General features: G+C 38.8%; 1 pseudogene; it reads left to right on the plus strand.

Moving 5' to 3' along the window:
* Positions 1 to 358: 358 nt before the first annotated feature.
* LOC111143987 lies at positions 359 to 1,600 on the plus strand (annotated as a pseudogene).
* Positions 1,601 to 14,900: the final 13,300 nt, after the last annotated feature.

Raw genomic sequence — 14,900 nt, forward strand, 5'->3', positions numbered from 1 at the left:
AAATTGTCTTTGTCACCTTGAGTAGGCAAAGATTTATTAAACAAAATTTAAAAAGCACCAGTCATTATAAAAATTGATAATTTGAACTTCATCAATATTAAAAAGAAGACTTCAATCAAGAGAAATCATTAAGAGAATGAATAAGCAAGCCAGAGACTAAACCAAATACTTACAAAATGTGTAAGTCTGACAAAAGGCTTTTATCTAGAATATAGAAAGAACTCCACAAATCAGTCTTGTAAAGACAAATAACCCAATAAAAAGGGCAAAACTTTTTTGAAAAGATACTTTGTAAAAGGAGATATGACTAATAATTTTGTTGTTTAAGATCTCAGCCTCACCACTGCTGTATTCCAAGATGTTGCTTTCTAACAAGCTGCCTCTGGACAAACTGGACATGAAGGGGAAGCAGGTCAACATGAGAGTGGACTTCAACAGTCCTGTGAGAACAACCAGATGGCAAACAACCAGATAATCAAGGCTGCCATCCCAAGCATCAAATCTGCTTGGACAATGGAGCCAAGTCAATTGTTCTTATGAGCCATCTGGGCTGCCCTAATGATGTCCCCATGCCGGAGAAGATCACTTTGGAGCCAGTTGCTATAGAACTCAAATATCTGCTGAGCAAGGATGTTCATTCTTAAAGGACTGTGTGGACCTGGAAGTAGAGAATGCTTGTGCTGAACCAGCTGCTGGGTCTTCCATCCTGCTGGAGAGCCTTTGCTTTCATGTGGAGGAAGAAGGAAAGGAAAGAGATACTCCTGAGAAGAGGGTTGAATCTGAGCCAGCCAAAAGAGAAGCCTTCTAAGCTTCACTTTCCAAGCTAGAGGATGTCTATGGCAATGATGCTTTGGGCACTTCTCACCAAGCCCACAGCTCTGGAGGTTTCTTAATGAAGGAGTTGAACTACTTTGCCAAGGCCTTGGAGAGTTCAGAGCAACCCTTCCTGGCCATCCTGGGCAGAGCTAAAGTTGCAGACAAGATCCAGCTGATTGATAATGTGCTGGACAGGGTCAGTGAGATGATTATTTGTGGTGGAGTGGCTTTTACTTTCCTTAAGGTGCTCAAGAACATGGAGATTGGCACTTCTCTGCTTGAAGACAGAGCCCAGATTGTCAAAGAAGAATGGTGTGAAGATTACCTTACCTGTGGATTTTGTCACTACTGACACGTTTGATGAGAATGCCAAGACTGGCTAAGCCACTGTGCCCTCTGGCATACCTACAGGCTCGATGGGCTTAGACTGTGGTTCTGAGAGGGGCAAGAAGTACCTGAAACACTTGCTTGGACAAAGATTATGTGGAATGGAGCTGTGGATGAATTTGGTTGCAAATCTTTTGCCCAGGGAACCAAAACCCTCATTGATGAGGCAATGAAAGCCATTTCCAGGGGCTGCATCACCATCATAGGTGGGGAGACATTGTTACTTGCTGTGCCAAATGGAACACGAAGGATATCAGCTATGTGGGCCCTGAGAATGATGCCAGTTTAGAGCTCCTGGAAAGTAAAGTGCTTCTTGGGGGTGGATGCTCTCAGCAATGTTCAGTATTTTTCTGCCTTTTGGTTACTGTGCACAGCCCGGGCCCCTAAGTCAACTTAGCACTTATTGCATCTCCACATGGCATTAGCTAACATCTTCCCCCATGTTAGGATTCAGCAAGTGGCCAAGAGATGCAGTTCCAAGAGCCCTTCACAAGGTACACAGTATCTCAGCTCGTCTCTACTGCACCCTGGATTTGCCTACATCCTTCAAGGTCTCATTTGAAGTTTTTAGTAACTAAACCTTTGCGCATTCTAGAATGCATATATTTATATTTTGCCTGTTAAAAGAAAATGAGCTGTGTTAGTTTCTCTTTTTGAAGTACCTCATTCTGATTAGTTTTGTCATTGTTTCATTACTCAGCATGAAAATAAGAAGAAATCCCAATTATAGGGAGGGAGGGAGACAAAGATGGTGATCTATTAAATAAGTAATAAACTTTTTAAAGAAAGAATGACCCATAAGCACAAATATGTAAAAAAAAAAGCTCTGTACTAATCATCAGAGAAATATTAATGAAAACCAAATGATATATCAACTGTCATACAATAAAATAAATCAAGAAAAGAATGGTTATATAAAATTTTACATCCACTAGAATGGAAAATGGTTAAGAGTGACAGTGATAATTGTTGGCAAGGTTGTGGAGCAACTGTAACTTTTTTATTTTCATTCTTTCTTTCTTATCTTTTTTTTTTTTTTAAGATCCTGTTTATTTATTTGACAGAGACAGTGAGAGGGAACACAAGCAGGGGGAGTGGGAGAGGGAGAAGCATGTTCCCCACTGAGCAGGGAGCCCGACACAGGGCTCGATTCCAGGACCCTGGGATCATGATCTGAACTGAAAGCAGACACTTAACGGCTGAGCCACCCAGGAGCCCTAGCAATTGTAACTTTCATAAATGCTGGTGAGAATGTAAAATTGAACAAATACTTTGAATCACTGTCTTGCAGTTTCTTAGAAAGTTGAACATACATTTTATCCCACCCTCCAGGAATTCCATTTTAAGTGTTTACACAAGATCAGTAAAAAACATATGTCCACAAAAAGATTTATAAAAATGTTTTTCACAGCGTCATCAAAATATTCCCTGATTTGAGACAACTTGGATGCTCATCAACAGGAGAATAGCATAAACAACTTGTGGTATACTCCTACAGGGGAATACTTCTTGACAATAAAAAGGAAATGAACAGTACTGATACATGCCATGTCATGATGAATCTTATAAATCCAGTGTTAAACACACAATTTTGGGGACACCTGGGTGGCTCAGTCAGTCAAGGACCTGAATCTTGATTTCAGCTCAGGTCATGATCTCAGGGTCATGAGTTCGAGCCCAGCATTGAGCTCTGCACTCAGCATGGAGTCTGCTTGAGATCCTCTCTCCCTCTCCCTCTCCAGCTCCCCCTGCTTGTGCTGTCTCTCTCTCTTTCTACATAAATAAATAAAAATAAAATCTTTTAAAAACCACACAATTTTGAACAAACGAAGTCATACATAAATGATTCTGTGCCATAAGATTTCTTTATTTGAAGTCCAAGAAGAAGACAATAGTGATAGAAATTAGAACAGTAATAGTTTAGGGGGGAATGTGGAATTGAATAGAAAAAGAAAGAATAATTTTGGGGTGATAGATATGGCAAAACCCATCAAACCGAGTACTTACTGTGTATTTTATAGCATGTAAAATTATACTTCAATAAAAAAGGAACCTAATGAGATGTCGTTACATATAAAAATGGCTAAAATTAAAATAAACAAACAAACATGATAATCCTAAATACTGATGGGATTATGGACCCATGGGAATATCCAAGCAGTGCATATAGTGGGGTAAACTGGCACAACCAGTTTGGAAATCTAAAGGGAAAGATCCACAAAACTTCTTTTTTTAAAAAATAGACTTTGTTTATTTATTTGTTAAAGAGAGAGAGCACAAGCCGAGAGAGAGAGAAACAGGGTCCCTGCTGAGCAAGGAACCCAATGTGGGTCTAGATCCCAGAACCCTGGGATCATGAACTGAGTTGAAGGCAGAGGCTTAACTGACTGAGCCATCTGGGTGTCCCAGACACACAAAACTTCTACCCAGAAGTTCTACTCCTGGGTATATTTTTAAAAAGAGAGAGAGAGTAGAAAAGGTTGCTCCATGCTGTTTATAACAATATTATTTTAAATCCAAACTTGTGCTCTATATACATATATAGCAATGAAAACTACCATGAGATGTAACAATGGGGGGGGAATCTCATGACCATAATATTTTATAAAAGAAACCCAAAAGGGATCCATGCTGGGAGTGGAGCCTACTTAAAATATTAAAAAAGAGAGAGAGAGAGAGAGAGAGAGGGAGACAGAGAGAGAGAAAGAATGCATACCATACAAGTCCATCAAGTCCATTTATATAGGTGTCAAAAGTAATTGTAAACTTCTCTGTGCCTTTTTCTGTTTGCGTGTTTTATTTCAATTTCAGAAAGTGCATTATAAAAGAGAAGGGAGAAGCTAGGCTGTGGGGTGGGTTTAGAGTATAGAGGAAGAAGAGGCATCCATAAGAAGCAATGATTTTATATTTAGTCTCCATTTCTGTTATCAGAAAAACATAGTATCTCTTTTGTATCTTTGTTCAGTTTTTTTCATTGATTTTTCCTGTATTCATCCCAGAATAAAGTCACAAATCTTAAGCCCATTGAAATATTTTTTGTTCTTTTCTTCCATATGCACTCTGAAATACACTTTTTACAGTTCACCAGTGTCATATTACCTTATTATCTTGCTGAATATTTTATGCATAGGCACTTCTTTCTTTGCTTTCACAACTTTTTAGGCTTTCCACTGGCTCCTAAATGCTAGCTTTCTGATGAGGCTAATACTTTTTCAAAGTCTGTTAGACCCTTTCAGCTTTTATAAAAGTACACAGACCTTTAATGATTGCACCGTTAAGTAGCGTGAGATATATATATAGATAGATAGATATATAAATATATTTATATGTTTGAAATTAGAATATATACTATAAATGAAGTAATAATTTAAGTAGATTATTAATCTCTTTTATTTAGGCCTGTTATTTCTCATTTAAAAAACTATAGCCTCAAATTATTGTACAAATCCAATTTTATTCTGTGCCGTCCAGTAATTCCAGTGTGGATAATTCCTTTGTAATGAATAAATTACCTGATTAAGAGGATGGAATAATTACTTATGATTCCACGCATTTTTCTTCTGTAACTCCAGGATTTCAACAATGCCAAATACCAACCATAAAGCATTCAGAAAAATCAAGTCTTTTCTTTTTATAGATACTTTCATGTATACATTCTGTTTGGGGAAAATAATTTCAGTCTTAAATATGTACATTTATAGACAAATGCAAACGTAATTGGCAAACAAATGTAAAAATTGTTTATAGAAAATATAGCAGCTATAATTTATTTAGTACCTTCTATACTATGGTGCTACATAGACAGTTTTCATGTATTATTTTATATTGAGTGTAATTTTCCACTATGAATCTCTATATGGTATATTTTCTCTATATTCTATTCCCTTTTGCAGATGAGTAACCAGTCTTAGGGAGGTAAAATGACTTGAACAAAACACACATGACTGTTGTGATCCCCGCTGTTGCTGTTCATGGCTTTTCATAGTTAACAATGACTTGTTCAAGGGTTTAGCCACTTCAGGACCTGCCTGTTCATCTTTAGAGAGCAAGGCTATGGGTGGCTCAGAGGAGTGGTTGGAAAGTTTCGATCTTGGATGGGAAAGTGATCAGGAAGTTCTGATAAGTAATAGAAGTATTTGTTAATAAGTCAAAGATACAAAAAAATATTAATATATCAGACACCCTGGCTCATGACAGAGTTAACATACCTGGAGATAGAATTTTGCTGGTGCATTTAAGCTTCAATCCTACATAAAACTATGGAACTCCCATTTTGTTAAATCATTGCCAACCCCAACCATAGTGGTCAAATACATAAAAACATGTTTTCCCATCCAGATGGCCAACAGACACATGAAAAAATGCTCCATATCACTCGGCATCAAGGAAATACAAATGAAAACCACAATGAGATGCCACCTCACACCAGTCAGAATGGCCAAAATTAACAAGTCAGGAAATGACAGATGTTGGCAAGGATGCAGAGAAAGGGGAACCCTCCTACACTGTTGGTGGGAATGCAAGCTGGTGCAGCCACTCTGGAAAACAGCATGGAGGTTCCTCAAAAAGTGGAAAATAGAGCTACTCTATGACCCAGCAATCGCACTACTGGGTATTTACCCTGAAGATACAAATGCAGTGATCTGAAGGGGCACGTGCACCCGAATGTTTATAGCAGCAATGTCCACAATAGCCAAACTATGGAAAGAACCTACATGTCCATCCACAGATGAATGGATAAAGAAGAGGTGGCATATATATATATATATATAATGGAATACTATGCAGCCATCAAAAGAAATGAAATCTTACCATTTGTGATGATGTGGATGGAACTAGAGGGTATTATGCTTAGTGAAATAAGTCAATCAGAGAAAGACAACTATCATATGATCTCCTTGATATGAGGAAGTTGAGAGGCAATGTGGGGGGTTTGGGAGGTAGGAAAGGAATAACTGAAACAAGGTGGGATCTGGAGGGAGACAAACCATAAGAGACTCTTAATCTCACAAAACAGACTGAAGGTTGCCTAGGGAGAGGGTGTTTGGGTTATGGACATTGGGGAAGCTATGTACTATGGTGAGTACTGTGAAGTGTGTAAACCTGGTGATTCACAGACCTGTATCCCTGGGGCTAATAATACATTATATGTTAATTTAAAAATTTTAAATAAATAAAATGAATGGGAAAAAAAAAAAAAACACGTCTTCCACGTCCACTCACTTACCTTTTGAAATGCCCCTCCCATCACAGCCCACTACCCTCTCCTTTCAGCATGCCTGGTCATTCTGCATTCCATTCAGGCCTGTGGATTCTGCTTACTCTTCCAGATTCTTCCTCTTCCCTCCTCATATATCAACATTTTTCTATCAAATAGCACATATCTTCAAATTTCTGATATCTAATAAATACATCATACTAAGATTTTATCTTTTGATCATTTAAAAAATATTTATTTTTTACCATCCTACAAGTGGCATCTCTAAGTGGCCTAAACAAAAAGTGAATTTATTAGTGAACTGAAGTAGTCAGCAGCTCTTAGGGAGCATTACACTCTTGGACTCAAATGATGCCATTTGAGATTCATCTTTCGAGTCTCCTAATTCTGTTTTCTGTGCTGACTTCATTGTCAGGCAGAGTCTGCCTTTCTGGAGCAAGTATGCTTATACCTCCAGGCTTACCTGTGAGCAGCTATGCATTCTCAGTGGAAAGAGAATGCATCTTTTCTAAGAGCTGTAGAGAAAAAGACCTGGGGTTCCTGACTCCCAGCTGGTTTGTTAGTCACGTGTTGACTGCTGGAACAGATCCCTACCTCATGGTGACATGGTCTTCTCCTTGGATGGTTGTTTGATAGGGAAAAAGCATGCATCAAACACACTCAGTACATTTTCAACAAAACTTTAAGGCAGTCGTACCAAAATGTATAGAACTATAGAGTTAGAGGAAGCATTTCTATTTGCATTTTAGTAGTTTCAGCACATAGAATTGGTATTCCAGAAGAGGAGTTTACAGATATGAGGGCTGATGCAAACACTCTTTGGGACGATATGGACTTTGAGGTAGGGAGGGGAGGCAACTTCTCCCTCTAAGTGGAACAGCATCCAGCAATGAATGAGTTGTTCTTAGGAAGATCTTAACTCAGAGTTCTGATTTTCTCACCCACATTGCAATCCTGTTTCCCTTGTCAACAGCTTTCCTGTGCTGGTATTAAAATATTCTAAGGCTTGTGGTCTGTTTTGTTTTTCTGGTAGCCATATGGTCTCTTTACAACCAAAAATGTGTTCTTCCTTTGAGGGGAATATATTCTTTTTTGGCTTGGGGTGAATACTTCTTATGTATGTTCATATTCACATCTTTACTCTTGAATTTGTTGAAAATCTGAAAAATCTGAGGCTCTGAGGCCAACAGTGAAACATTATGCTGCACAATGAAACATGGCTAGTTTATTTAAATAGCACAAGTGAAATGTATCCAGCAACTGGCAGACCATTAGAGGTATTTCTCAGTGGTATATCCTAATGCCTAATATGTTGTCGGCATGTAACTGCTGGAAATTTGATGAGGGATTCCCTATGCAGTCTAGAGCTAAAGATAAAGCATCAAGACAAGAGTTTCATATCCAAAATATCTTCTTTCCATTCAATCAGATAAGATTGGGGTAATCAGTCTATGTGTAGAAAATGAAGGCATTAGCCCTAGAGTTTAATTCAGATCCAGGGAAAATACAATATGCTCTAATGTTAAGTAAATTCCTTCTTTAGAGAAAGTAGGCCATCCAGAGCCTACTTAAGAAAAATAGATGAAATACAGTAATTCCAAGTGCAGTCCAATAAAGGCCAAGTGCCTAGTTAATCTCTCAAAGGACATGTGGGTAAGCAAAGTCCCTCAGTAGCCACATGGTGCTTTGAATGCCTATTAATGGTTGAACGTGTCTAATTTATATATGACTATGAGGTCATGATGATTTAGTGGGAAGGAAACAAGACATGGTTTGTAGAAACCAATGAAAGGGAAACTATTACGGAAGGTTTTAAGGTTTAAAAGGTTTTAAGGAATCTTTTAAAAAAGAAAGTTTGTGTCATAGCTTCCAAATGACAGCTGTCCCAAAGAGCACAAATGAAAAGATTCCAGCTCATTAACTCCTTTTTTAAAGGCCGAATAGAAATAGAATTTAAAAGAGAAAAAGCAGGAGAGGACTCTCCAGGCATCCCCGTGAACTCTCAATTGTTCTGGAGCAGCTGGCCTGATAAGCAGTTCACTACCTCATTTTCAAAGGTTGGTTTGAGGTGTGATATGATGTTCTTTTTATAGCATTAGAAATTCAGTCTGTATTCATAAAATATTAGCTTCCTTACCTCTGATTTATAAAAGAGGAGGGGGGAAAATTAGGGTTTTTGGAGTTTCCCTGTTAAATTCAAGTCGTCGGGGCCCCTGGGTGGCTCAGTTGGTTGAACGTCTGCCTTCAGCTCAGGTCATAATCCTAGGGTTCTGGGATCAGGCACTGGGTTGGGCTGCCTGCTAGCGGGAAGCATGTTTCTCCCTCTCCCTCTCTGCCTGCCACACCCCCTGCTTGTGCTCCCTCTCTCTGTGTCAAGTAAATAAATAAAATCTTTAAAAAAATTAAAAATGACATGGGGCCCCTGGGTGGCTCAGTGGGTTAAGCCTCTGCCTTCGGCTCAGGTCATGATCTCAGGGTCCTGGGATCGAGCCCCACACAGGCTCTCTGCTCAGCAGGGAGCCTGCTTCCCCCTCTCTCTCTCTGCCTGCCTTTCTGCCTACTTGTGATCTCTGTCTGTCAAATAAATAAAGTCTTAAAAAAAAAAATGACAAAATTCCAGTCCTCCTCGCAATATGCAGGCAATTCTAGAATAGGGCTTGACAACCTTTCTCTGTAAAGGACGGCATAATAAATATTTTTGACCCCTGAGGGTGGAAGGTCACTGTAGCAGCTACTTCACTCTACCACTGTAGTACAGATGTAGTCATAAGCAGTAAGTAAATCAGTATGCATGACTATGTTACGATAAAACTTTACTTGCAAACAGGCAGCAGGCTGGGTCTGACCACAGGCCACCATTTGTCAACCCCTAATATAGAAAATTGTTTAGCTCAGAGTCATGCCGTTGTGGCAACTCAATGACTAGCTGCAGAAGTTGATGGTTGTAGGTATGTGAACAGCCAACTTTCAAATGACTAGTTAGAGGTGTCCCAGTGTCCTTAGCTACATGATTTGAAATAATTCAGATATTACTAGTAACTGATATAATCAGTATTTCTGATGTAATGAGTAAGAGTTGCAGATGATTCTCAGAGGTTTACATGTTCTAATTATTAATAACTCTTTTGTGAACACTGAATTCTAATGATGTATATATGTATACATACACACATATATATACACATATACATATGCATATATTTTCTGAAAATTATTTTTTATCATCATAGTACTTTGGAAGTAAGGTTTCTGAATTATTTAAAACTGTATTACTGATTATGTCAGAGATCCATTCTGGACACTATTAAACTATATTCTGTTGTACTCTTGGTTTTGCAAAAGATCTTTATTTTTTGAAGCCGCATTGTGAAGTTATTTTATTTAAAGGCTTCCATTTTCTTTTACTCTCTGAAAATAAGACACCAAGTTCATTCTTATGGAAGTGGTGCCTAATTAAGTCTTATGATCAGATACTGGGAAATGAGATAAGTCCATATTTGTATCTTAGCTCTGCCTCCTACTAGCTTTTGGGATTCCATGCAAGTGACATAAGTTCTTTGAGCATCTATTTCTTCATCTGTGTGTAAAACAAAGTAGATAATATGTGAAAAGCATTTAGTACAATTCTGACCATATAAGGAATGCTCAACAATTTACAACTACAGATGTACCCCATTTTATTATGTTTTACTTTTTATACTTTGTAGATACTTGCATTTCTTACATATTGAAATTTTGTGGCAACCCTGCATCTAACAAGTTTATTGGCACCATTTTTCCATTAGCATTTGCTTATTCTGTGCCTATGTGTCAAATTATGGTAATTCTTTCAATATTTCAATCTTTTTTTATTTTTATACTTTTCATGGTGATCTGTGATCGGTGATCTTTGATGTCACTATTGTAATTGTTTTGGGCACCATGAGTTGCAACTCTGTAAGATGGCGGACTTAACTGATTAATGTTGTATGTGCTTTGATTGCTCCACCAACAAGCACTTAACCCATTCCTCTCCTTCTCAGACCCTCCTCTTCTCTAACATATAACAATACTGAAATTAGGCCAATTAAAAACCCTACAATGGCCTCTAAGCGTTCAGGGGAAAAGAAGAGTTGCACATCTCTCACTTTAAATCACAAGTAACAAATGCCTGAACTTAGTGAGGAAGGCACATCAAAAGCTAAGATAGACCAAAAGCTGGGTTTCTTATGCCAAACAGCCAAATTGTGAATGCAAAGGAAAAGTTTTTGAAAGAAATTAAAAATGCTACTGCAGTGAACACCCAAATGATAAGAAGGCAAAACAGACTTTTTGCTAACATGGAGAAAGTTTCAGTAGTTTGGTTAGAAGGCCAAACCAGCCTCAACATTCCCTTAAGGCCAGAACAAGGACCTAAATCTTCAGTTCTGTGAAGGAAGAGAGAGGTGAGGAAGCTACAAAGAAAAGCTTGATGCTAGGAGAGGTTGGCTGTTGAGGTTGAAGGAAAGAATCCTCTCCCTAACATTAAAGTGCAAGGTGAAGCAGCGAGTGCTGATGTAGAAGCCACAACAGGTTATCCTGAAGATCTAGCTAAGATAATTAATGAAGGTGTCTACACTAAACAAAAGATTTTCAATTTAGATAAAACAGTCTTCTGTTGGAAGAAGATGCCATCTAGGACTTTCATATCTGGAGAGGAGAAGTCAGTTCCTGGCTTCAGAGTTCCAAAATACAGGCTGACCCTGGTTTAGGAGTTAATGCAGCTGGTGACCTGAAGTTGAAGCCAGTGGTCATCTACCATTCCAAAAATCCTAGGGCACTTAAGAACTAGGCAATATCTACCCTGCCTGTGCTCTATAAATGGGACAACAAAGCCTAGATGACAGCACGTTGATTTACTGTACTGTTTACTATTTTAAGCCCACTGTTAAGATCTACTGCTTAGAAAAAAAAGATTCCTTTCAAAATATTACTGCTCGCTGGCAATGCTCCAGGTCACCCAAGAGCTCCAATAGAGCTGTACAATGGGATTAATGTTGTTTTCGTGCCTGCCAACACAACATCCATTCTGCAGCCCATGAGTCAAGGACTCATTTCAAATTTCAAGTCTTACTATTTAAGAAATACATTTTGTAAGGCTGTAGGTGCCATAGATAGTGATTCCTGTGTTGAATTTGGACAAAGTAAGTTAAAAACCTTCTGGAAAGGATTCACCACTCTAGATGCAATTAAAAGCATTCATGATTCATGAGAAAAAGTCTAAATATCCAACACTAACAGGAGTTTGGAAGAAGTTGATCACAACCCACATGGAAGACTTTGAGGGGTTCAAGTCTTCAGTGGAGGAAGGAACTGCAGATGTGGTGAAAATAGCAGGAGAACTAGAATCAGAAGTGGAGCCTGAAGTTGTGAATGAATTACTACAATCCCATGATAAAGTTTTCACAGATGAGGAGTAGCTTCTGACGAATGAGCAAAGAAAGTGTTTTCTTGAAAGGGAATCTACTCCAGCTGAAGATGCTACAAAGGTTGTTGAAATGACAGAGAACCTTACACAGATTACATAGAATACTACAGAAATGTAGCTGATAAAGCAGAGACAGGGTCTGAGGGGTTTGACTTCAATTTCAAAAGAAGATCTACTATGGGCCAAATGCTATCAAACAGTATGGCATGCTCATAGAAAGTGTGAAAGGAAGAGTCAGTTGAGGCAACAAACTTTATCATCATCTTGTTATAGGAAATTGCCACATTTGCCCCTACTTTCAACAACCACCATCCTGATCAGTTAGTGCCATCAACATCGAGACAAGACTCTCCAACAGCAAGGAGATTATGACTTGCTGAAAATTCAGATGATGGTTAGCACTCTTTAGCAATTTTTAAAAATTTAATTTAATTTTATTTTTTTCAGTGATCCATAATTCATTGTTTATGCACCACACCCAGTAGCAATATTTTTTTAATTAGGGTATGCACACTTTAGACATGAGTGTGCTATTGCACACTTAATAGAAAAGTTAAAAGTTATATTCATGTGAATATAACTTTTATATGTACTGGGAAATTAAAAAAATATATTTAACTTGGTTTATTACCCTATTCATTTTATTGCAGTGGTCTAGATGGAACCCACAGTTTTTCCAAGGTATGCCTGTGTAATATTTTCTTTTGTAAGGTAGGGAAACCACACACATACCATTATATTGCCAGTGTTGTTAATATCTTTCTTGGTAAGATAGATGACTACTGCTTTTTGCTTGCCAGCCATATGGTATCGTACCTGGCTTTTTCTTGTGGTTCCTAGGTGACTAAGAGTAAAGCTGCCCTCATCTTTGGTTCAAAGAATAGTCATGTGACCTTTTTGACCAAAGAACTGATTTAAATTGAGGCACATGACACCTTTTTGGCCAATGAGATTTAATTCCGGGGCTTTTATTAGAGAGAGAAGTGAGAGAGTCTTTAAGCCTGGAGTTGCTGGCAGAAATAATTGCCTGAAGCTATACCCACCTCTGAACTTTTCACTTATGTAAATCAATGAATTTGTTGTTGTTTTTACTTTATGCATTTTGAGATGGGTTTCTGTCCCTTGCAACTGAGTGAGACCTGGCCAGTACAACTAATTATTTAACATTTCCTAACAGTGTAGAATTTATCAGCTAAACAATGTCTGATTTTTTTTTTTTTCTTTTTGGTAGAACAGCATATATGATTGATCTTCTTTCTTTCTTTCTCTTCTTTCTACTTCCCTTCTTCCTTCCCTTCCTCTCTCTGCTCTCTTCCTCACACTCTTCCTCTGGCTCCCTTTCTCTCTGTCTGTCTGAATCTCTCTCTCTCTCTCTCTTTCTTTCTTTTTTATGACCCTGGAGGCCCAAATTCAAAGAAATCTTATAGCAAGACTTATATCTGTTATAAAGATCAAACATTATATTTTGTCAGCTGAGATAATAGAATTCTTGATCAGGCTCTCCCTGAGAACACAAAATCAGACAGTGTTAACTCTGCGGGTATTGTTAGAGACCAGCCCCTTCTTCCCACAAGAGAACTATTTTATCCTAAGAGATGCAGTGACCCTGGGGCCCCTGGGTGGCTCAGTGGGTTAAAGCCTCTGCCTTCAGCTCAGGTCATGATTCCAGGGTCCTGGGATGGAGCCCCGCATCAGGCTCTTTGCTCAGCAAGAAGTCTGCTTCCTCCTCTCTCTCTGCCTGCCTCTCTGCCTACTCTCTCTCTGTCAAATAAATTTTTTTAAAAGCTTTAAAAAAAAAAAAAAAGAGACAGATGTAGTGACCTGCCCAAGGTCGCAAAATTTGTTGCAAAAAAAGGATTCGAATTCAGGTTTCCAACCTGCACAGGAGTTCCCTTTTGATGTGCATTAGTATGTTTAGCAGGCCGCCTTGTCTGTGCTACCTGAATCCAAATGAGTAAGATTTCTCAGATTAAAAACAAGAAATAACCACAGATGTATTTGTTTTGTACACACAGCCTAATTATACACGTAAAAATAATAGCATCTGTTTAAGTGCAGGTAATAGTTTAATATAGCTGTCAAGATTTGCTAGCAGCATTTTCAATGCTTTGGATGGATTCACTTAATCTCTGTGAACCTCAATTTCCTCATTTGTAAAGCAATTGTGATATTAGTCACTTCAGCTTAGTAATGTAAGTAAAGATAAATGGAACAATACCTGGGAGGTACATAGCTCTGAGCCTGGCACATAGCGGCTGCTTGGGCTCATAAACTGTGTCATTAGAAAACGAAATTTCTTTCTCTTAGTTCTAGAGGCTTGGAAATCAAGGTGCCGGCAAATTCGGTTTCTGGCAAGAAGGGTATTCCTAGAAAACAGACCCTCCTTTCTCAATGTGTCCTCACATGGCCTTTCCTCATATGGTCTTTCCTCTGTGCTTTCACCGATGGAGAGAGGGAAAGAGATCTCTCTTTCTCTTTTCAACATACCATAATCCTGTCCCGAGGGTCTCACCCTGTTAAAGATGATTATGACAGTTGTTAAAATGGCAAGGCCGACTTGATTCAGGACTATCTGGATAATAGAGGGAAAGGCACTGCCATGGGTTTTCACTGTAGGGGAGGGAGATTGGGCTAAACTCTGAATAAAACAAAGAAATGGCGGGAATGTTTATGGCAATGGAGCAGGCTGGGAGTGGCTGGAGGGAGAATTACTAAGCGAGAACATCCTGGTAAGGGGAATTCTGGCTACATCAATCTAGCAGGATTCTTGTTGAAGGCAGGCTCTGTGACCAGGTATCACCTGGGGGGGTGGGGGTTGAGGAACCCAGGTATCAGTCAGGATGATTGGATATTGAGGGTGGAGAATTCTGGCTTAACTGACTGACTGACCAGGATTCTTGGTAAAATTGGACAATGCCGAGGTGGACAGGCTAGTATGAAAGTTGGGGCCTTCTCAGGGAGAGGACTCAGACAGAGGAGCCTGACTAAGCTTTGGTCAAGGGGAGACTGTTATCCTTTCTGACCTAGTCTAAG

This window comes from Enhydra lutris, unplaced genomic scaffold (assembly GCF_002288905.1).
Source record: "Enhydra lutris kenyoni isolate GAN:26980312 unplaced genomic scaffold, ASM228890v2 scaffoldscaffold10, whole genome shotgun sequence".
Taxonomy (NCBI): domain Eukaryota; kingdom Metazoa; phylum Chordata; class Mammalia; order Carnivora; family Mustelidae; genus Enhydra; species Enhydra lutris.